At 37.6% G+C, this 24,248-nt stretch overlaps 1 pseudogene across 1 annotated transcript in view; it reads left to right on the forward strand.

Moving 5' to 3' along the window:
- Nucleotides 1-24,248, forward strand: part of LOC309622467 (acyl-protein thioesterase 1 pseudogene) — a 711,313-nt pseudogene that overhangs the window by 279,996 nt on the left and 407,069 nt on the right. The gene's annotated exons all lie outside the window — the stretch shown is intronic.

Genomic DNA, 24,248 nt, shown 5'->3' on the forward strand with positions numbered 1-24,248 from the left:
TTCGGAAGTGTTCTAATTTCATTCTTTTACCTGTAGCTGTCCAGTTTTCCCCATCACCACTTATTGAAGAGACTGTCTTTTCTCCATTGTGTATCCTTGCCTCCTTTGTCATAGATTAGTTGACCATAGGTGCATGGTTTATGTCTGGGCTTTCTATCCTGTTCCACTGATCTATGTTTCTGTTTTTGTGCCAGTACCATATTGTCTTGATTACTGTAGCTTTGTAGTATAGTCTGAAGTCAGGGAGTCTGATTCCTCCAGCTTTTCCCTCAAGACTGCTTTGGTTATTCGGGATCTTTTGTGTCTCCATACACATTTGAAGATTTTTTGTTCTAGTTCCGTAAAAAATGCCATTGGTAATTTGATAGGGATTGCATTGAATCTGTAGATTGCTTTGGGTAGTATAGTCATTTCACAATATTGTTTCTTCCAATCCAAGAACATGGTATATCTCTCCATCTGTTGGTACCATCTTTAATTTCTTTCATCAGTGTCTTATAGTTTTCTGCATACAGGTCTTTTGTCTCCCTAGGTAGGTTTATTCCTAGGTATTTTATTCTTTTTGTTGCAATGGTAAATGGGAGTGTTTCCTTAATTTCTCTTTCAGATTTTTCATCATTAGTGTATAGGAATGCAAGAGATTTGTGTGCATTAATTTTGTGTCCTGCAACTTTACCAAATTCATTGATTAGCTCTAGCAGTTTTCTGGTAGCATCTTTAGGATTCTCTATGTATAGTATCATGTCATCTGCAAACAGTGACAGTTTTACTTCTTTTCCAATTTGTATTCCTTTTATTTCTTTTTCTTCTCTGATTACCATGGCTAGGACTTCCAAAACTATGTTGAATAATAGTGGTGAGAGTGGACATCCTTGTCTTGTTCCTGATCTTAGAGGAAATGGTTTCAGTTTTTCACCATTGAGAATGATGTTTGCTGTGGGTTTGTCATATATGGCCTTTATTATGTTGAGGTAGGTTCCCTCTATGCCCACTTTCTGGAGAGTTTTTATCATAAATGGGTGTTGAATTTTGTCAAAAGCTTTTTCTGCATCTATTGAGATGATCATATGGTTTTTATTCTTCAATTTGTTAATATGGTGTATCACATTGATTGATTTGTGTATATTGAAGAATCCTTGCATCCCTGGGATAAATCCCACTTGATCATGGTGTATGATCCTTTTAATGTGTTGTTGGATTCTGTTTGCCAGTATTTTGATGAGGTTTTTTTCATCTATATTCATCAGTGATATTGGTCTGTAATTTTCTTTTTTTGTAGTATCTTTGTCTGGTTTTGGTATCAGGGCGATGGTGGCCTCGTAGAATGAGTTTGGGAGTGTTCCTTCCTCCACAAGTTTTTGGAAGAGTTTGCGAAGGATGGTTGTTAGCTCTTCTCTAAATGTTTGATAGAATTCACCTGTGAAGCCATCTGGTCCTGGACTTTTGTTTGTTGGAAGATTTTTAATCACAGTTTCAATTTCATTACTTGTGATTGGTCTGGTCATATTTTCTATTTCTTCCTGGTTCAGTCTTGGAAGGTTATAACTTTCTAAGAATTTGTCCGTTTCTTCCAGGTTGTCCATTTTATTGGCATAGAATTGCTTGTAGTAGTCTCTTAGGATGCTTTGTATTTCTGCGGGGTCTGTTGTAACTTCTTTTTCATTTCTAATTTTATTGATTTGAGTCCTCTCCCTCTTTTTCTTGATGAGTCTAGCTAATGGTTTATCAATTTTGTTTATCTTCTCAAAGAACTAGCTTTTAGTTTTATTGATATTTGCTATTGTTTTCTTTGTTTCTAATTCATTTATTTCTGCTCTGACCTTTATGATTTCTTTCCTTCTACTAACTTTGGGTTTTGTTTGTTCTTCTTTCTCTAGTTCCTTTAGGTTAAGGTTAGATTGTTCATTTGAGATGTTTCTTGTTTCTTGAGATAGGCTTGTATAGCTGTAAACTTCCCTCTTAGAACTGCTTTTGCTGCATGCCATATGTTTTGGATCGTCGTGTTTTCATTGTCATTTGTCTTTAGGTATTTAGGTATTTTTTGATTTCCTCTTTCCTTTCCTCAGTGATCTCTTGGTTATTTAGTAACGTATTGTTTAGCCTCCATGTGTTTGTGTTTTTTACATTTTTTTCCCTGTAATTCATTTCTAATCTCATAGCGTTGTGGTCAGAAAAGATGCTTCATATGATTTCAATTTTCTTAAATTTACTGTGGCTTGATTTGTGTCCCAAGATGTGATCTATCCTGGAGAATGTTCCATGCGCACTTGAGAAGAAAGTGTAATCTGCTGTTTTTGTATGGAATGTCCTATAAATATCAATTAAATCTCTCTGGTCTATTGTGTCATTTAAAGCCTCTGTTTTCTTGTTTATTTTCATTTTGGATGATCTGTCCATTGGTGTACATGAGGTGTTAAAGTCCCCCACTATTACTGTGTCACTGTCGATTTCTTCTTTTTTAGCTGTTAGCAGTTGCCTTACATATTGTGGTGCTCCTATGTTGGATGCATATATATTTATAATTGTTATATCTTCTTCTTGAATTGATCCCTTGATCATTATGTAGTGTCCTTCCTTGTCTCTTGTAACAGTCTTTATTTTAAAGTCTATCTTATCTGATATGAGTGTTGCTACTCCAGCTTTCTTTTGATTTTCATTTGCATGGAATATCTTTTTCCGTGCCCTCACTTTCAGTCTGTATGTGTCCCTAGGTCTAAAGTGGGTCTCTTGTAGACAACATATATATGAGTGTTGTTTTTGTATCCATTCAGCGAGCCTGTGTCTTTTGGTTGGAGCATTTAATCCATTCACGTTTAAGGTAATTATTGATATGTATGTTCCTATGACAATACTCTTAATTGTTTTGGGTTTGTTTTTGTACGTCCTTTTCTTCTTTGTGTTTCCCACTTAGAGAAGTTCCTTTAGCATTTGTTGTAGAGCTGGTTCAGTGGTGCTGAATTCTCTTAGCTTTTGCTTGTCTGTAAAGCTTTTGATTTTTCCATCGAATCTGAATGAGATCCTTGCCGGGTAGAGTAATCTTGGTTGTAGGTTCTTTCCTTCATCACTTTAAGTGTATCATGCCACTCCCTTCTGGCTTGTAGAGTTTCTGCTGAGAAGTCAGCTGTTAACCTTATGGGAGTTTCCTTTTATGTTATTTGTCTTTTTTCCCTTGCCGCTTTCAATAATTTTTCTTTGTCTTTAATTTTTGCCATTTTGATTACTATGTGTCTCGGCGTGTTTCTCCTTGGGTTTATCCTGTATGCGACTCGCTGCGCTTCCTTGACTTAGGTGGCTATTTCCTTTCCCATGTTAGAGAAGTTTTCGAATATAATCTCTTCAAATATTATCTCTGGTCCTTTCTCTCTCTCTTCTCCTTCTGGGACCCCTATCATGTGAATGTTGTTGCATTTAATGTTGTCCCAGAGGTCTCTTAGCTGTCTTCATTTCTTTTCATTCTTTTTTCTTTATTCTGTTCTGCAGCAGTGAATTCCACCATTCTGTCTTCCAGATCACTTACCGTTCTTCTGCCTCATTTATTCTGCTATTGATTCCTTCTAGTGTAGTTTCATTTCAGTTATTGTATTGGTCATCTCTGTTTGTTTGTTCTTTACTTCTTCTAGGTCTTTGTTAAACATTTCTTGCATCTTCTCCATCTTTGCCTCCATTCTTTTTCCGAGGTCCTGGATCATCTTTACTATCATTATTCTGAATTGTTTTTCTGGAAGGTTGCCTATCTCCACTTCATTTAGTTGTTTTTCTGGGGTTTTATCTTGTTCCTTCATCTGGTACATAGCCCTCTGCCTTTTCAGCTTGTCTATCTTTCTGTGAATGTGGTTTTTGTTCCACAGGCTGTAGGATTGTAGTTCTTCTTGCTTCTGCTGTCTGCCCTCTGGTGGATGAGGCTATCTAAGAGGCTTGTGCAAGTTTCCTGATGGGAGGGACTGGTGGTGGGTACAGCTGACTGTTGCTCTGGTGGGCAGAGCTCAGTAAAACTTTAATCCACTTGACTGCTGATGGGTGGGGCTGGGTTCCCTCCCTTTTGGTTGTTTAGCCTGAGGCAACCCAACACTGCAGCCTACCTGGGCTCTTTGGTGGGGCTAATGGCAGACTTTGGGAGGGCTCACCCCAAGGAGTACTTCCCAGAACTTCTGCTGCCAGTGTCCTTGTCCCCACGGTGAGCCACAGCCACCCCCCCCACCTCTGCAGGAGACCCTCTAACACGAGCAGGTAGGTCTGGTTCAGTCTCCCCTGGGGTCACTGCTCCTTCTCCTGGGTCCCGATGCACACACTACTTTGTGTGTGCCCTCCAAGAGTGGAGTCTCTGTTTCCCCCAGTCCTGTCAAAGTCCTCCAATCAAATCCCTGTAGCCTTCAAAGTCTGATTCTCTGGGAATTCCTCCTCCCATTGCCAGACCCCCAGGTTGGGAAGCCTGACGTGGGGCTCAGAACCTTCACTCCAGTGGGTGGACTTCTGTGGTATAAGTGTTCTCCAATCTGTGAGTCACCCAGCCAGGAGTTATGGGATTTGATTTTACTGTGATTGTGCCCCTCCTACCGTCTCACTGTGCCTTCTCCTTTGTCTTTGGATGTGCGGTATCTTTTTTGGTGAGTTCCAGTGTCTTCCTGTCGATGATTGTCCAGCAGCTAGTTGTGAGGCTGTGTTCTTTATCCCCTTTGCTGTGACTGGCTACCTTTTAAATTATATATTTTCTCTGCATCTTTGTCAGATACATTTTGAGTTTTTAAGGTATATTTTGGTTGACATTAAATCATTGTCAAAAGCATTACCAAACTGCCAACCCAATTGTTACTAAAAAAAACCCAGCAAAAAACAAAAAACAAAAACACCCAAGGCAGTAACAAGTCAGTTTTTTAAATAGAAAACGTTTAAAAATGCCTAATTTATAATTGAATATTTTAATACAATTTAGAACACTAATTAGCTTAGTCTGTGGGCTGTTACTCAGGTATTGAAAGTAAACCTTTCCAAACACCAGGATAGAATAAAATGTTTCATATTTGCATTAGAATTCATTTTATTACAAACTGAATTTCTGTGCAACTTTTCTTTTAATTCAAAAATGCATAATAATTTGCCCAGCTGATGATGTAATGCTTGCCACACTTATTTTTCTTATGTGACTCCATTTTTGAGTTGTGTAAAAATACAAAAAAGCTTATATTTTATTTTTCAGCTTTTTAAAAGTGAAATAATACAAAAATAGTTTTCTAAATGTTACAAGATTCAATCCCTTCTAACCACAAGTGAGTTATCAAAATTTTACAGTTTGCTCTTTTGTTGATGAGGATTTCTAATGAAGAGTGTGACTAAGTGTCCTTTACCCAGGTTGGACTGAATACTATTTCTAAATAAAACATCTGCCCTCTAGTGCCTAATGGTCCAAAGGTCTAAAGGTGTCATTTTAACTGACGAAAAGTATAAAAGAATTAAAGCTAAAAGCTATGCAAATGAAGCAGGATGGCTTTTGTTAAAAATAAAACTAATATATTAAACAATGAACAAATGTGAATAGAATCCTCTCCCAAATTAAATGCTTACTTAAATTTTAGTATCAACCATGTTGACATCATGAAGAACTGTCAAGAGAGCTGACATTCTTAGAAGACATAACTTCACCTGTAACCTTTAAAGAAAGCTGCTTTGTGAAAGCCCTAAAGGCAGAATGGTCAGACTGGCATTTGTATAGTGTGGTGAGAGATGTTAAAATAGCAACACACAGAACCCTTTCAAGCAATTTTTATGTCACCGACAGTGAGACTTTTGGAAAGAAATCTATAAGTAGTGATTTGTCACCACTTATGTAAAGTGGAATAATTTTAGACAGTTTTTTTTTTTTTCCAGATCAGAAAGTGCTCTACCTAAAGTGAATAATAAATCAAATTTGAATCTTTTTGTCTTGATATATACATCTCTGAGGATACTATTTTTAAAGCTAACATTTATTTCTTCATTCTCCATAAAACTAAAGTCCAATTTTATAACTTTGCAAATTTTTTCAATCACTTTCCTTGGTGTAACAATTACAAGTGCAACATATTTGTAATAAAACTGTCAACCATGGTTCAATTCAAAATGTATCATGGGGAAGTCAGACTTCTGAAGGGGGATAATTCTGGTACTTTTCTTTGAGAAGTAGTGAAGGTACACTCTCAGGACACTTAAGAATCAGATAGCAATTTCCCCCAAATCAGGAAAGTTTGGAATCCAACTTTTTATAATTATAAAACAAAATTTGAGGATACTTCTAAACTGTTGTCTCCACCTTTTAGAGTGAATGTTAGTGTGTAACTTCTTTTCATCAGTAGTTGTCTACCCAGAAAAACCATTGTTATTGCATGTTGGAGAAAACAATATTTAACCCTAAATCAGCTGTGATTTTTTATCATCAGTGGGCCTTTTGAGATCATTGTGACTCTTATGGTTATTTGTGTGTGTGTTTTTGTGAAATATAAAAATGAGGTTATCTATCTCCCCACCATCCAAAATATCTCTGGAAGATTTATAAGTCCTCTATTCCTTTTTTTTTTTTTGAAGTAGAAAAGAATAGCTTTATTGCTTTGTCAGGCAAAGGGGGACACACCGGGCTTCTGCCTCGAAAAATTATGTGTCCCAACCCCAGAGAATTTGATGAGGGGTTTTATAATAATATATAAGTCCTCTATTCTTTATACACTTAATAATTCTGAATATACTCGGTAATTATTTACTGAGACTCTCCTCTCGAGTTTATACATCAGAGATTTAACCTTGTTGGGGTCCAGGGCAGGCAAACCCAAAGTATTTCTCAGTGGGATATTGATTATTTTGAATTAAAATTACTTAAGAAACAGTTGGTGCAAGAGGAACACTTTCAATCCTCCTCTCTGTTTCCCTGAAAGCAGGAAATAAATCCCTTATATGAAAGGTGCCCTCCCTGCACGTGGTAGAAGGATGCCCTTATGGCCAGAGAGTGGGAATTCGGGCTGTGAAATCTGTATAAACAAACCTTGTTACTTCTTTAATTTACTACCCAAAGCCCAAACTCTGTTTAGATTCTTCACTAATTATTAATTAATTAATGAATTTCACCTAAAACCTAAGTTTTTTTGTCATGTCAGTTGCTCATAAATTTATTGTTTCTTTGTCTAAAAAGTATAAAAGCTGCCTGCTCTGGCCACATCTTATATTCTGTTTCTATGAGATCTTTGTGTGTATGAATTAAAATTTGTTTCTTTATCTCCTGTTAATCTGCCTTGTGTCAGTTTTATTATTACTCCAGCCACAAGAGCTCAAGGTGGTAGAGGGAAATTTCTCCTGCCCTGACAACCTCATTGCCCAAGTTTTCACATTTGTTTACAGGATTCAGGATTTCATTTATTCTTAATTAAGTGTTTGATGATCCATAGTGTTCCTACCGTTTAATACTTTCATCCCAACAATAGTTTATAATGTAGTTTGAGGCGATATTGTCGCTGAGGTTTTGGTTTTCTCACAGTCAGCATTTTATAAGAGGAAAGCAGTCTGAAATTACTGATGATCTTTTTCTACTTAAGCCAGCAAAATATTTTACTTGAATACCCATAAGTTTCAAAAATTATGAAGATTTTTGGGTACTGTAATTTAGGAATACATTTATGGCTAGGGTTGAAACCATAGTTTACTTAATATACATGGGTAAAGGTTTACTGTTTGAATGCTGTCTCTTAAAACAAGCTAATATTTGTAATTTTCACATTTATGTCCTCTCCTAATTATATTTTAATTCCTAGAGGGTAGAGATCTTATTTTGTGCATGTTTCAATACCTCTTAAAACAGGGATTTTTAATGTAGTAGGCATTCAATTGCCAAAGTGAATCGCCACTTCTCTAGTGATTCTGAAGGCTTACTAAATCATGATACGGGTATTTGGGTAGGGTATTTGGAATTGCAGAGTTTAAATGCCAGGATATTATGAGTTTAATTGTAATGACGTCATGCCTTCTAAAGCAGCCAGATGGTGGTAACCCTGTGTAGAGATTTCCCTAGGTGAACAATCTGTCCATCGAGTATAAATGTAATTACTGATCCTTCTTTGCTTCTTTGATCAGTCTAAACCTGTGAGTTGTCTGTAATTTATTATGAAGATATATTATCCAGGAAGTTTTCCAGATTCGTCCTGAAAGAATTGAACTTCCCAATATGTGATTCTGTGGGTTATCTTCTTGTGTTGGAAATTAGCAGTATATTAATACTAAAAAATAGGACGAAAATTCTTTTATATTGAAATCCTTTAGGAATCATATTGTAATTTCTTTTAAGTGAAAAGTATGAAAAATGTTGTGTTTTCTATTTCTGTCTAATGTTTCAATAAAGTAAGTTTATTTACTGCTGTTAAGTCTTTAATTTTGATAGGGGATTCTGTTTACTAATAGCAACATAATGTTTTGAAACATATATTAAATGGGCTTACGTATTTCCACAAGTGGCTTGTTCAACATCAAAAATAAATCATTACATATTAGGAAATTCTTTATCCCCTCAGGTTGAAATAACGTAGGATGTCATCTTATTCTTAGATAATGGTGACACAAATCTGATCCTTTTAGTTTTCTTGGCAGAGGAAAAAAATCTATTCTGGAATTTACACTTCAGTGAAGTTACTTTTCTGAGATATGATTGTATAACAAAGAACAGCCTTTACTTGAGATATTTTATGCCAGACCAGGGACTGAACCCTTGTCCCCTACATTGGCAGGCAGATTCTTAACCACTGCACCACCAGGGAAGTCCCTACTTGAGGTATTTTAGACAGTTCTCTTTTCCTACGATTAAGATACAGACACGTGTGCACACACACACTGCCTGAGAAAGTATGTGTTGATCCTGTGGCAAACTTTTAATTCACTAAGTTACTTGATTTGTGAAGTTCGTTTTGACCAACCTGTGTGAAAGAGAGAGTGATTTTTCATAACTGACTTTGAGACAGCTTATCAACTTTTTCTTTTTGAGCATGGAAATAAAATATAAAATTTAGTGAGAACCAACTGGCCTGATCTGCTTCGATGTTTCCTATTCTAGATCTCAGTCTTTTGAACCTTAAACTTTTGATCTGACCACTATTTCTGATATATCTGGACATACTTCATGCACTTTTAGTTGCATTTCAATAATTCTGATTATTAAAAACAGTGCTGTTTTCCTCCAAAAGAAGGGGACTTAGCCAAAAGCAATTTGTTTGGTCAACACAATGCTTTGTTAGAAAATAAATATTCCTAGTTCGAGGGTTTTTTCAGACTTAAAAAAAAATAATTCTTTTGTATTTCATATTCCTCTTTTAGTTATTTAATATTACCTTGTACTCTTTTCGATACTGAAGTGTTGTGGTACTGAATATAAAATATAATACAAGTGGACTAATTGGAAAAATCTGTTACAAAACAAAATGCAAATATTTCATATTAAGAAAAATATCCTGGAGAATGTGATTTGCATATGTGAATGTGCATACATGTGTATGTGTATACAAGGTGGTAACAGAAATTGACTCTAGATAAGTTAGAGGAATTATGGGTATTAGTTATAGACTTCTGCTTATCTGTATTTCTTTGCACAGGGGCCATGCTAATCTTCTTTGTATCGCTCCAATTTTAGTATAGGTGCTGCCGAAGCAAGCACTGCTTATCTGTATTTCTTGATTTCTCTTGAAGGAGCCTGTCTTGTTTTCATAAAGTGAACTCTGCTTCCATTTCTCATGTCTCCAGAAAAAGGTCTAGTTCCAGACTTTGTAAGATACCTAAAATGAGAGATGAAAGACAGAACTGTGCCTAAGAAGGAGACTGAGAATACCATAGGAAAAATGCCAGTGGGCAAGTTACACAGATGTGAGCACATGTACATATATGTCCGTGTACACGCACAGACTTGTCTTTTCTCAGGTATTATTCTGATCGCATATTAAAAAAAAACAGTGCTTTGAGAAAAAGACTCAGCTAATGATACTCAAATGCTCTATAAATATTCACAGTGGTCTGCAAGCTGGATGCTAATCCATTCTGCCTAGTAGTTTATTCCCCCCGTGACTCCTTTTCAGTGCAAGGAAAAAGATACGTGACTGAACAGACAGGATCAGCATGATGCAGGTTCTGGTAAGAGATGCATAAAAGAATGTTGCTTTGAGAACAAAGTCATACCTCATTGCAATTTCAAAATATTTTTAAACATTCTGTAATTTTGGTCCGTGTGTGGTTTCATATTTGCAGTTATAAAACATTATATTTATGCATAAATTGTAGACTCAACACTTAGTGAGATCGTGTCTTGCGTAAGACATCAACAACATTTTAGAAAGCTTTTGTGCGTGTATGGAACAGTCACATATAAGGGATGGGTTCCTGAAGACCTAGCATAATTTAAAATTATCCTAATTCAAGAGAATTTCTTAGAAGAATAAATATAAACAGTGGATGCCTACTTCAAATGCACAAATATTCACATTTCTAGCATAATTTAAAAATTGTTTTTCTTTTCTCAGAATTTTCTCTAAGATATTTACAGTGATCTCTTTAATATTAACATTATGCAGAATCACAGTGGTTCTGCCATAGTTTGTATCAGTCAGAGTCCATTTGGAAGACAGAATCCACGAAGTGATTTGAACAAGGAAAGTTATAATAAAGAATTATTAGCTATAAAGGGGATTATAGTTACTAGGAGTTGGCTAATAATAGCAAATTCTGAAGAATGTAGAATCAGTTGATACAAAGAATAACCCCTATCCCTAGGGATAAGATAAAGGACCCAAGGAAGAATTGCCTGTCCAAGCCTGAGATGCAGAACTTGAAAGAGATGGCACAGATGTAGCTTGCTGGATGGCAGATAAATCATTGTGTTGCTGCTCTGGTAGAATCTGCTAGAAATCTGCCCTTTAGAACTTGTCAGAAATCTGCCTCTGACAGTGCCGGGGAAGGTGCTCACCATGATGTCCACGGTTACAGAACTGCCTGAGGCAGATGACTGGGGAAACTTCTGGCCTCTGGGTGCAGCTACTACCACACATATACATGACAGGAGCCAGGTGCTAGGGAAGCTTCTGTGCTGCCAGTGCAAGTATGTGCTACAGGAGAAGCTGCCTGCGTTGCAGGGGCCTGCCTAGGAGCACACCAGAACCCAGAAGGAAAGCCCTTTTCTCATGCAGTGTCCTTCCTGCACCCTCTTGACAAAGCTTAACATCATGCCAACTAGCAAAGGAAAAAATACTTAAAGGGTCCTTCTGTTTTTCATTGAGCAGGCAATGAAGGATGTATTTGAATCCAACAGACAATAAGTTGATAAACAGGCACAGTCTTTATCTCAATATTTTATTGCCTCAAAATTTTACTACCAAATTATTGATTTCAGGATTTTTTTTCCTCTGGCACTAAGCACCATTATGGCCACTTAATCATTTGCAAAATAAAGACTATAAAAAGATTTTAAATCAGGCTGATGGTGAACATTAAAATGATGACATAATATGCACCCTGAATTATATGCAAAACATAAAAATGTGTTGCTCACATAATAAGAGTATTTACTGATTCAGATGAATTTAAAATTCAGCCAGCTCACCACTGTCTTAGAAATTAAGCAATTCTTGATGTGTTTAATTCTTTGATATTCATGTTATTGTCTATTTTGCATAAAATGAGATTTATAAATATATTTTTTATCACATTATTTCAAATTTCCTAAGTCAAGTTCATATAAACTGTAATCACACTAAGTATATCCCCATTGCCTGGTTAAACCATTATGTTATTTTTTGCTATAGGGAGAACAGACAAGAGAGTGTAGGATGATCACCCTAAACCTGTCTCCACTGTAAGGGAAAAAATTTGTTCATTCTTCCCAGTGATGACTCAGTCATTTTCCAACATCCTAAAATTGTTCATTCAACCTGTACTTGACTCATTGTCATTGCATAGTTAAAATTATATTTTGGGGGAATTTCCTCAGCTTCTTAGGCCATTTTACTTTTCAGAGTTTCACGTTATTTTTAGAGAATAGTAGTTTGGAGTTCTGGTCCTAGAGCCCAGCATCTATATCCAAACCTCTAATTTGAATTAGTCACTCTATGAAATTATGCATTTCATTTAAGCCTTCTCTTTATCTTCTCAATCTCTGAATAAGAGCCACCATTTTCACTGATAATGCTGAAACCAATATTATTTTTTAAAATGCCTTCACACCTAGAAAAAATAGGCTTAGGTTGTATTTTATAAGTATTTTTCTTCAAGTTGAGTTTTCCTTCTGTAAAACCAGTGCTAATACTACAAGGAGAAAAACATTTTCCAAGATGGGTACTCCGTCAACATTCCTGGCTTATGAAAGACAATGATTTCATGTAAAAGACTGCCAGGTATGCCTTTGGGCTTTATATTAATTTGTGAAACATTCCTTTCATTATGTTTTCTGTTCAGAAATTATACACATTTGAATCAAAGCCCAATGACAGTGTCTAGTAACTGGAAAATATTTATTTCTCCTTGGAAATCTTACCTGCTTAATTACCCAGTCTTTTGGGAACACAGCCAAAGCCTGGAGTGAGTCTTTTGTTGTAGGAAGAAAAGAGAAAAATAATTTGGTGCTGAGGGGAAACAACTCCCTTACAGTTCTCGTGGGCCATCTTGTCATGTTTGGAGTTACCTTGCAAGGCTGCTGTTGTCATTTGGTTTTGTGTCATTAGAGTTCACATCATATGATAACCCCAAGGTAAAGGACTGTGTTCCTTTACTGCCCTTCTTTTTTCTTTTGCTCTCTCATATTCAAGTTCAACTTCCTCTGGCTTGTTCATATTCTGGGAGTAATGGGGTGAAGTTAATATAAGACAGTTAACTCTCAATTACTCAGGGGCTAATTATCCAGTCTATTGATTGCACAGTCCAGCCTCTGCTTTTCCTGCCTTTTAAAGGGTGGCTGACTGCCCATTAGCACTTAAAACAGACAAGAGTAGGCGGTGCAGAGGTAAAGTGATAAAATTCAAATCTATTTATTTTGCAGCTTATTAGCACTGGTTAAGAGCTTAGGTGAATGGCAAAAATGTGGTTTGGAGACACCTGTATATTTAATTTAGCCTTACTGTTCCTTGTCATCTCTTACCATGGATAACTGAGTTGGCTGCATTACCTTATGTTCATACAGTTAATTCTCAAAAGTTGGGCTTTTACTGCTTTGGAGCAGTGGCTTAATTGGTACTTAAGGCATTTGAAGGAGGTAGGGTAAGTTATATAAATTTTATTTTTTAAATGAGGAAACTGATACTAAGTATTCAAACTGAAGCAGGTGGAATCATGGGCCAGAGTGATTTTTTACTCTTTGGTCTGAGTTCACAGATACACAGATATGGTAGAACCACCTAATGATAATTCTTCTTATCCATTGGTTCCCTACAGTGGTCTGTGAGTCTAGTATAATCCAGCCATGAGGAGTTACGGTTTCAGAGTTGGCTCGGGATGTCTCTCAGTTGTGCTACTTATGCTGATTGAGCTTGATATACATTTCACTTAGCTGAATGTATGGAATATAGTAAGTGCTCAATAGAGCCATTTTAATTCAAATTGCAGTAATAGTTGTAGTGGTAGTAGTACTACGATAATAAAGTCTCTGAGTTGTTTTTAATATTTCGAGAACAATAAGTGAAAACATACATTTACCATTGGCAGGACCATGAGGTTATTACTTAATGCAACCTTAAGTAGTAATTTAATCTCAAATTATGGTTTATGAGGTTGTCCCTAGTACAGTTCCCTTATTTTGTAACTACAAAAATACAGGCTCAAAGAGCACAACTGTTTTTCCAAGTTTACCCAGCAAGTTAAGGGAAGAGATGCCAATGGGATAATGATGTAGGACCAGTGGCTCCCAGCTTAACATTTTCCCTGCAATTGTACTGATGTTAGATCATCAATGACCTGATTCCTAGGATCAATAAGTGACCTCCACTTAGCTTTTCCTCACTGTCCTGCTCAGTCCTCAGTGCCTGTGTTCTTAATTTCCTAATGGGAAGTGGGACAAAAGAATAACTTTTATGAACTAGGAGACCTGGGAGAAAGAGTGATGGCAGCAAATCCTTAGGTGGTAGTAGTCAAGCAAAATGCAGTGGAAAAATGGTGGAAATAATGTGTCACTTCTAAGGCAAACCTTTTAAAAAATAGATATGCTCTTTCCATATTCTTTCTTTTTCTACTGGCTGGGCGCAGAGGACCATGAAGCCCTGGTGGGTAGAAGACCTACAAAGTAGGTGGATCCTGGGTCCCTGAATCACTACATGGAAGAAAGCAATTCTTTGCACAGGAATATCAGCATTGAATTGCAAAGTGAATGAGAAATTTCCATCATCATAAGCTAATGGCATTTGGGGGTATGCTAGTATGATTCCAAATGATACTTGCACTATTTTTCACAATAAATGTAATGAACTGTCAATCTCTGAACCATAATATATATGTGCATAGATATTATATTTTCTTATAAAAAAGAAAATTCACCTTGGCATAAATATTTATTTTGAAGAGGCTTCTTATAATTATATGATATTATTTGATAAAGCACTCATATTAATACTGTCAGTAATGCTGAAATATAAATTTGCATTCCTCCTAAATAATATTTTGTGATGGTGAACAAAACAAATTACATTTCAAGTCATTTGGACTAAAAACAACAGTGAGCAGAGCATGCAAAAGAGCATATACTAAGTATGCAAGAACACATGAAATCAAACAAAGCAGCAGTAATTTAGCATACTTTTAATAAGTATAATACCTTTTATTCTGCACAGCAACGACCATCAATGCTATGAAATTTATGGGAATTTCTGTAACTAGCATTTCTTTTTCATTGTGAAATCAAATTTGTAGTTTCTTCTTTTCTCTATCACTTCACTGGTGTCTTAAAACTATGTTAATGTTTACAGTTCCTCCTATTACCACTCACTATCTAATGATCATATATTCACACTCAGAGATGTGAACACATTTTAAAAGAAAAAATTCTACATTTGACCATCACTGTACTCCAGATCCGTGTGCATTTGTCTTCAGTGCTTTAGCTGAAACCTAATGCCAGAGCTTTATGCCCCTCTCTTCCTGCCATTTCATTTATTCCCTGCCATGCTGCTTTTCACTTCAGAGGTTTTTTAAGATCATAACTAGGGGCTCCTTTCCCAGAAGTTCCAGTCTTAAGGACTGAGATTTGGAACTGACTTAAGAAGCAGTCTCTGAGTCAAGAACCGATGGGTGCTCCTGTTAGGGTAATAGTTAAATCATCATGCTAGTTTGGGGCTGACAAACCAATTCTTAGCCGGGAAGCTTCCAGATTCCTTGGCCATAAAAGTGAACAATTGTACCAGTCACTCCACCCAGTAATGTTGCACACAGCATAATCTGAGACGGAATTCTACTTTCTCTCAGAATCAGTTGCTGCATGCCTCACACAGTGGGCAGTAACCTGCCTCCACAACTGCAGGGAACAAGAAAACCCTGGGTCAGTGTTGAACTCAGTGAAATGATATCACTGAGCAAAATTCTTGATGGTTGATTGTATGTGATTTTCACCATATAAACAGACTTCAGAACCCAAATTCTAAGTAAGACGTGGGAATTAGAGTCCGCTAGGATTAGAAGAAACAAATTATGCTTGTATGTTGCTTCCTTAGGGCCAAAGGCCCTTGTGGGGAATACTTTTTCTCTCCTTCCCTCCTTCCCTCTCGCTATTCCTTCCTTCCTTTTCTTTTCTTTTTCTTCTATTTTTTTTAAACATCTTTATTGGAGTATAATTGCTTTACAATAGTGTGTTAGTTTCTGCTTTATAACAAACTGAATCAGCTATACATATACATATGTCCCCATATCTCCTCCCTTTTCCATCTCCCTCCCTCCCACCCTCCCTATCCCACCCCTCTAGGTGGTCACAAAGCACGGAGCTGATCTCCCTGTCCTATGCGGCTGCTTCCCACTAGCTATCTATTTTACATTTGGTAGTGTATATATGTCCATGACACTCTCTCACTTCCTCCCAGCTTACCCTTCCCCCTCCCCGTGTCCTCAAGTCCATTCTGTATGTGTGCGTCTTTATTCCTGTCCTACCCCTAGTTTCATCAGAACCATTTCTTTTTTTTTTTTAGGTTCCATATATATGTGTTAGCATACAGTATTTGTTTTACTCTTTCTGGCTTACTTTACTCTGTATGAAAAACTCTAGGTCCATCCACCTCACTACAAATAACTCAATTTTGTTTCTTTCTATGGCTGAGTAATATTCCATTGTATATATATGCCACATCTTCTTTATCCATTCATCTGTCGATGGACACATAGGCTGCTTCCATGTCCTGGCTATTGTAAATAGAGCTGCAATGAACATTGTGGTCCATGTCTCTTTTTGAATTATGGTTTTCTCAGGGTATATGCCCAGTAGTGGGATTGCTAGGTTGTATGGTAGTTCTATTTTTACTTTTTTAAGGAACCTCCATACTGTTCTCCATAGTGGCTGTATCAACTTACTTTCCCACCAACAGTGCAAGAAAGTTCCATTTTCTTCACACCCTCTCCAGCATTTATTGTTTGTAGATTTTTTGATGATGGCCATTCTGATTGGTGTCAGGTGATACCTCATTGTAGTTTTGATTTGCATTTCTCTATTGATTAGTGATGCTGAGCATTCTTTCATGTGTTTGTTGGCTATCTGTGTATCCTCTTTGGAAAAATATCTATTTAGGTCTTCTGCCCATTTTTAGATTTGTTGTTTGTTTTTCTGATATTGAGCTGCATGAGCTGCCTGTATATTTTGGATATTAATCCTTTGTCAGTTGCTTCATTTGCAAATATTTTCTCCCATTCTGAGGGTTGTCTTTTTGTCCTGTTTATGGTTTCCTTTGCTGTGCCAAAGCTTTAAATTTCATTAAGTCCCATTTGTTTATTTTTGCTTTTATTTCCATTTCTCTAGGAGGTGGTTCAAAGAGGATCTTGCTGTGACTTACGTCATGTTCTGCCCATGTTTTCCTCTAAGAGTTTTAGAGTGTCTGGCCTTACATTTAGGGCTTTAATCCATTTTGAGTTTATTTTTGTGTATGGTGTTAAGGAGTGTTCTAATTTCATTCTTTTACCTGTAGCTGTCCAGTTTTCCAAGCAACACTTATTGAAGAGGCTGTCTTTTCTCCACTGTATATTCTTGCCTCCTTTATCAAAAATAAGATGACCATATGTGCGTGGGTTTATCTCTGGGTTTTCTATCCTGTTCCATTGATCTGTATTTCTGTTTTTGTGCCAGTACCATACTGTCTTGATTACTGTAGATTTGTAGTATAGTCTGAAGTGAGGAAGCCTGATTCCTCCAGCTCCGTTTTTCTTTCTCAAGGTTGCTTTGGCTATTTGGAGTCTTTTGTGTCTCCATACAAATTGTGAAATTTTTTGTTCTAGTTCTGTGAAAAATGCCATTGGTAGTTTGATAGGGATTGCATTGAATCTGTAGATTGCTTTGGGAAGTATAGTTATTTTCACAGTTTGATTCTTCCAATCCAAGAACATGGTATATCTCTCGATCTGTTTGTATCATCTTTAATTTCTTTCATCAGTGTCTTATAGTTTTCTGCATACAGGTCTTTTGTCTCCCTAGGTAGGTTTATTCCTAGGTATTTTATTCTTTTTGTTGCAGTGGTAAATGGGAGTGTTTCCTTAATTTCTCTTTCAGATTTTTCATCATTAGTGTATAGGCATGCAAGAGATTTCTGTGCATTAATTTTGTATCCTGCTACTTTACCAGCTTCATTGATTAGCTCTAGTAGTTTTCAGGTAGCATCTTTAGGATTCTATATGTATAGTATCATGTCATCTGGAAACAGTAACAGCTTCACTTCTTCTTTTCTGATTTGGATTCCTTTTATTTCTTTTTCTTTGATTGCTGTGGATAAAACTTCCAAAACTATGTTGAATAATAGTGGTGACAGTGGACAACCTTGTGTTGTTCCTGATCTTAGTGGAAATAGTTTCAGTTTTTCACCATTGAGAATGATGTTGGCTGTGGGTTTGTCATATATGGCTTTTATTATGTTGAGGTAAGTTCCCTCTATGCCTACTTTCTGGATGGTTTTTATCATAAATGGGTGTTGAATTTTGTCAAAAGCTTTTTCTGCATCTATTGAGATGATCATATGGTTTGTCTTCTTCAATTGTTAATATGGTGTATCACATCGATTGATTTGCGTATATTGAAGAATCCTTGCATTCTTGGGATAAACCCCACTTGATCATGTTGTATGATCCTTTTAATGTGCTGTTGGATTGTGTTTGCCAGTATTTTGTTGAGGATATTTGCATCTATGTTCATCAGTGATATTGGCCTGTAGTTTTCTTTCTTTGTGACATCTTTCTCTGGTTTTGGTATCAGGGTGGCCTTGTAGAATGAGTTGGGGAGTGTTCCTCCCTCTGCTATATTTTGGAAGAGTTTGAGAAGGATAGGTGTTAGCTCTTCCCTAAATGTTTGATAGAATTCGCCTGTGAAGCCATCTGGTCCTGGGCTTTTGTTTATTGGAAGATTTTTAAACACAGTCTGAATTTCAGTGCTTGTGATTGGTCTGTTTATATTTTCTATTTCTTCCTAGTTCAATCTTGGAAGGTTGTGTTTTTCTAAGAATGTGTCCATTTCTTCCAGGTTGTCCATTTTATTGGCATATAATTGCTTGTAGTAATCTCTCATGATCCTTTGTATTTCTGCAGTGTCAGTTGTTACTTCTCCTTTTTCATTTCTAATTCTATTGATTTGAGTCTTCTCCCTTTTTTTCTTGAGGAGTCTAGCTAATGGTTTATCAATTTTCTTTACCTTCTCAAAGCACCAGCTTTTAGTTTTATTGATCTTTGCTATTGTTTCCTTCATTTCTTTTCCATTTTTTCTGACCTGATCTTTATGATTTCTTTCCTTCTGCTAACTTTGGGGTTTTTTTGTTCTTCTTTCTATAATTGCTTTGGGTGTAAGGTTAGGTTGTTTATTTGAGATGTTTCTTGTTTCTTGAGGTAGGATTTTATTGCTCTCAACTTCCCTCTTAGAACTGCTTTTGCTGCATCCCATAGGTTTTGGGTTGTCGTGTTTTCATTGTCATTTGTTTCTAGGTATTTTTGATTTCCTCTTTGATTTCTTCAGTGATCTCTTGGTTATTAAGTAGTCTATTGTTTAGCCTCATGTGTTTGTAATTTTTACAGATTTGTTCTGTAATTGATATGTAGTCTCATAGCGTTGTGGTTGGAAATGATACTTGATACGATTTCAATTTTCTTAAATTTACCAAGGCTTGATTTGTGACCCAAGATATGATCTATCCTGGAGGATGTTCCATGACCACTTGAGAAGAAAGTGTATTCTGTTGTTTTTGGACGAAATGTCCTATAAATATCAATTAAGTCCATCTGGTCTAATGTGTCATTTCAAGCTTGTGTTTCCTTATTTATCTTCATTTTGGATGATCTGTCCATTGGTGAAAGTGGGGTGTTAAAGTCCCCTACTATGATTGTGTTACTGTTGATTTCCCCTTTTATGGCTGTTAGCATTTGCCTTATGTATTGAGGTGCTCCTATGTTGGGTGCATAAATATTTACAATTGTTATGTCTTCTTCTTGGATTGATCCCTTGATCATTATGTACTGTCCTTCTTTGTCCCTTGTAATAGCCTTTATTTTAAAGTCTATTTTGTCTGATATGAGAATTGCTAGTCCAGCTTTTTTTTGATTTCCATTTGCATGGAATATCTTTTTCCATCCTTTCACTTTCGGTTTGTATGTGTCCCTAGGTCTGAAGTGGGTCTCTTGTACACAGCATATATACGGGCCTTGTTTTTGTATCCATTCAGCCAGTCTATATGTTTTGGTTGGAGCATTTAATCCATTTATATTTAAGGTAATTATGGACATGTATGTTCCTATTACCATTTCCTTAATTGTTTTGGGTTTGTTATTGTAGGTCTTTTCCTTCTCTTGTGTTTTCTGCCAGAGAAGTTCCATTAGCATTTGTTGTAAAGCTGGTTTGGTGGTGCTGAATTCTCTTAGCTTTTGCTTGTCTGTAAAGGTTTTCATTTCTTCGTTGAATCTGAATGAGATCCTTGCTGCGTAGAGTAATCTTGGTTGTACGTTTTTCCCTTTCATCACTTTAAATATGTCCTGCCACTCCCTTCTCACTTGCAGAGTTTCTGCTGAAAGATCAGCTGTTAACCTTATGGGGATTCCCTTGTATGTTATTTGTTGTTTTTCCCTTGCAGCTTTTAATAATTTTTCTTTGTATTTAATTTTTGATAGTTTAATTAATGAGATGTCTTGGCGTGTTTCTCCTTGGATTTATCCTGTATGGGATTTTCTGTGCTTCCTGCAGTTGATTAACTATTTCCTTTGCCATATTAGGGAAGTTTTCAACTATAATCTCTTGAAATATTTTCTCAGTCGCTTTCTTTTTCTCTTCTTCTCCTGGGACCGCTATAATTCAAATGTTGGTGTGCTTAATGTTGTCCCAGAGGTCTCTAATACTATCCTCAATTCTTTTCATTCTTTTTTCTTTATTCTGCTCTGCAGTAGTTAGTTCCACTATTTTATCTTCCAGGTCACTTATCTGTTCGTCTGCCTCAGTTATTCTGCTGTTGATTCCTTCTCGAGAATTTTTAATTTCATTTATTGTGTTGTTCATCATTATTTGTTTGTTCTTTAGTTCTTTTAGGTCCTTGTTAAACGTTTCTTGTATTTTCTCCATTCTACTTTCAAGATTTTGGATTATGTTTAGTATCATTACTCTGAATTCTTTTTCAGGTAGACTACCTATTTCCTCTTCATTTGTTTGGTCTGGTGGGTTTTTAGCTTGCTCCTTTATCTGCTGTGTGTTTCTCTCTCTTCTCATTTTGCTTCACTTACTGTTTTTGGGGTCTCCTTTTCACAGGCTGCAGGTTCATAGTTCCTGTTGTTTTTGGTGTCTGCCCCCAGTGGCTATGGTTGGTTCAGTGGGTTGTGTAGGCTTCTTGGTGGAGGGTACTGGTGCCTGTGTTCTGGTGGATGAGGCTGGATCTTGTCTTTCTGGTGGGCAGGACCTGGTCTGGTGGTGTGTTTTGGGGTGTCTGTGACCTTATTATAATTTCAGGCAGCCTCTCTGCTAATGGTTGGGGTCATGGTCCTGTCTTGCTAGTTGTTTGGCATAGGGTGTACAACACTGTAGCCTGCTGGTCGTTGAGTGGAGCTGGGTCTTACGTTGAGATGGAGATCTCTGGGAGAGCTTTCACTGTTTAATATTACGTGGAGCCAGGAGGTTTCTGGTGCACCGATGTCCTGAACTCGGATCTCCCACCTCATAGGCACAGGCCTGACACCCAGCTGGAGCACCAAGACCCTGTCAGCTACATGGCTCAGAAGAAAAGGGTGAGAGAAAGAAAGAAAGAAAGAAAATAAATAAATAAAATAAAATAGAGTTATTAAAATAAAAATTAAAAAATAATAAATTAAACAATTAAAAAGTAATAAAAAAAGGAAAAAGAAAAAAATAAAGAAAGAAGAGAGCAACCCAACCAAAAAACAAATCCACCAATGATAACAAGTGCTAAACACTATACAGAAAAAAAAAAAAAAAATGGGCAGACAAAACCCTAGGACAAATGGTGAAAGCAAAGTTATACAGACAAAATCACCCCAAGCAGCATATACATACACACTCACAAAAAGAGAAAAAGGAAAAAAATATATATATTGTTGCTCCCAAAGTCCACTGCCTCAATTTTGGGGTGATTCATTGTCTATTCAAGTATTCCATTGATGCAGGGTGCATAAGTTGATTGTGGAGATTTAATCCGCTTCTCCTGAGGGTGCTGGGAGAGATTTCCCTTTCTCTTCTTTGTTCGCACAGCTCCTGGGGTTCAGCTTTGGATTTGGCCCCTCCTTTGCGAGTAGGTTGCCTGAGGGCGTCTGTTCTTTGCTCAGACAGGACATGGTTAAAGGAGCAGGTGATTAGGGGGCTCTGGCTCACTCAGGCCTGGGGGAGGGTGGGGTATGGAATGGGGGGCTAGGCCTGGGGGAGGGTGGGGTATGGAATGGGGGGTATGGAATAGGGGGCAGAGGCCAGTGTGATGTTGCAACAGCTTGAGGCGCGCCGTGCGTTCTCCCGGGGAAGTTGTCCCTGGATCACGGGACCCTGGCAGTGGCGGGCTGCACAGGCTCCCGGGAGGGGAGGTGTGGATAGTGACTTGTGCTTGCACACAGGCTTCTTGGTGGCGGCAGCAGCAGCCTTAGCGTTTCATGCCCGTCTCTGGTGTCTGCGCTGATAGCTGTGGCTCGCTCCCGTCTCTGGAGCTCGTTTAGGCGGTGCTCTGAATCCCCTGTCCTTGTGCACCCCGAAACAATGGTCTCTTGCCTCTTAGGCAGGTCCAGACTCTTCCCCAGACTCCCTCCCGGCTAGCTGTGGCGCAGTAGCCCCCTTCAGGCTGTGTTCACGCAGCCAATCCCAGTCCTCTCCCTGGGATCTGACCTCCGAAGCTGCAGCCTCAGCTCCCAACCCCCGCCCACCCTGGCAGGTGAGCAGACAAACCTCTCGGGCTGGTGAGTGCTGGTCGGCACTTATCCCCTGTGCGGGAATCTCTCTGCTTTGCCCTCTGCACCCCTGTTGCTGCACTCTCCTCCGTGGCTCCGAAGCTTCCCCCCATCACCCCCCGTCTCCACCAGTGAAGGGGCTTCCTAGTGTGTGGAAACTTTTCCTCCTTCACAGCTCCCTCCCAGAGGTGCAGGTCCCATCCCTATTCCTTTGTCTCTGTTTTTTCTTTTTTCTTTTGCTCTACCTAGGTATGTGAGGAGTTTCTTGCCTTTTGGGAAGTCTGAGGTCTTCTGCCAGCGTTCAGTAGGTGTTCTGTAGGAGTTGTTCCATGCATAGATGTAGTTCTGATGTATTTGTGGGGAGGAAGGCAATCTCCACATCTCACTACTCTGCCATCTTGAAGGTCTCTCCTCTTTTCTTTTTAAATGGAAGCAGTTGAATAAGGCTTGTAGAATTGTGAGAATAAGTGTGTGGACCTTCCTCATGTTGATTACTTCTATACACAGTTTCCTTTCATTTTTCTGATACAACTGAACACGCTTGCCTTCAAAACTGATTCTGAGAGGTGACTGGTACAATTTTTTGGCAAAACAAAAGGACCTGCTTGACCTTCTTCCAAAAATTTGTCTCGTTCCCCCTCTCAGTTTCACCTTTTTTCCTTGAACACTGTCTTTTACCTTTACCCCTGTCTAACTGGAGAAGGTTTTTTTATCTCACAAACAGAAGTTTAGATTAAAATGCAGATATCTCAGAGAAAGTCAGTTTTTTGGCTTAGAATCATTTATGCTGGGAATCAAAAATTGCTGTCAGCCTTTGACCTGAAACCAAGAGGAAAGAGAGTTTGAGGTATGTGTATATGTATGTGTGAGCTTTGGGTGGGGTTTTGGAAGCTGGGGAGAATTCATAACTCAGGAGGATTAGAGACCACAGAAAGAAGCTCAGCTTAGATTTCCCACTTCATCTTTTTGCCCAGGGCCAGCTTTGTTCCTCTTCAACTATGTGGATGCAAATAAAAAAGAGAGGCATTGAAAATATGCTATTGGCACAATCTGCTTTTCCATATTCCTTTGTAATATGGTCCTCTGTCAAGTTACAGGTCTAATGAGAAATTGTCTCTGCAACTGTGGAATATGTACCAACATTTTGCAATAATCTTGCTGAGAATGCAGGAAGAATACAAGCAATGGACAGAGTGTTGCAAGTCAACTAATCTGAGTTTTTCGTTGTGGGTTGGGGAGGCAATTGTGTTCCATTCCTGCTGACAGGACTCTGGCTCAGAAATAATTATTGACAACATCCCTTTTCTATATCAAATACAATGAATTTTTTTTCCCGTATAAATGCCATAATAAACTTGTTCTGTGAGGAAAGAACAAAGATGAATAAAGCTTGGCGTTCCCTGGTTTATACTCAGAGCTATTCATTGTGTTTTCATCCTCTCGCTACAAAGTAAAATACGTGTTTATCTTTTAAAATTACTCAAGAATTGACAATGAATTGCAAAAGATAGCACAAGAACATGGAGGGGAGAAAATAGAGGATACACTATTTTCTATTAATTAATCAAAATGTCTTATTTCCACCATAGGGAACAAGCTAAATAAAATATATTAAATTTTTCCTTGACATACACCTTTATTAATGGTCAATAATTCAATGTCTTGTCTGTTCGTGTTTTTAATCCTCA

This window comes from Balaenoptera borealis (genome assembly GCF_965194805.1).
Source record: "Balaenoptera borealis genome assembly, chromosome: 2".
In the NCBI taxonomy this organism is placed as follows: Eukaryota; Metazoa; Chordata; class Mammalia; order Artiodactyla; family Balaenopteridae; genus Balaenoptera; species Balaenoptera borealis.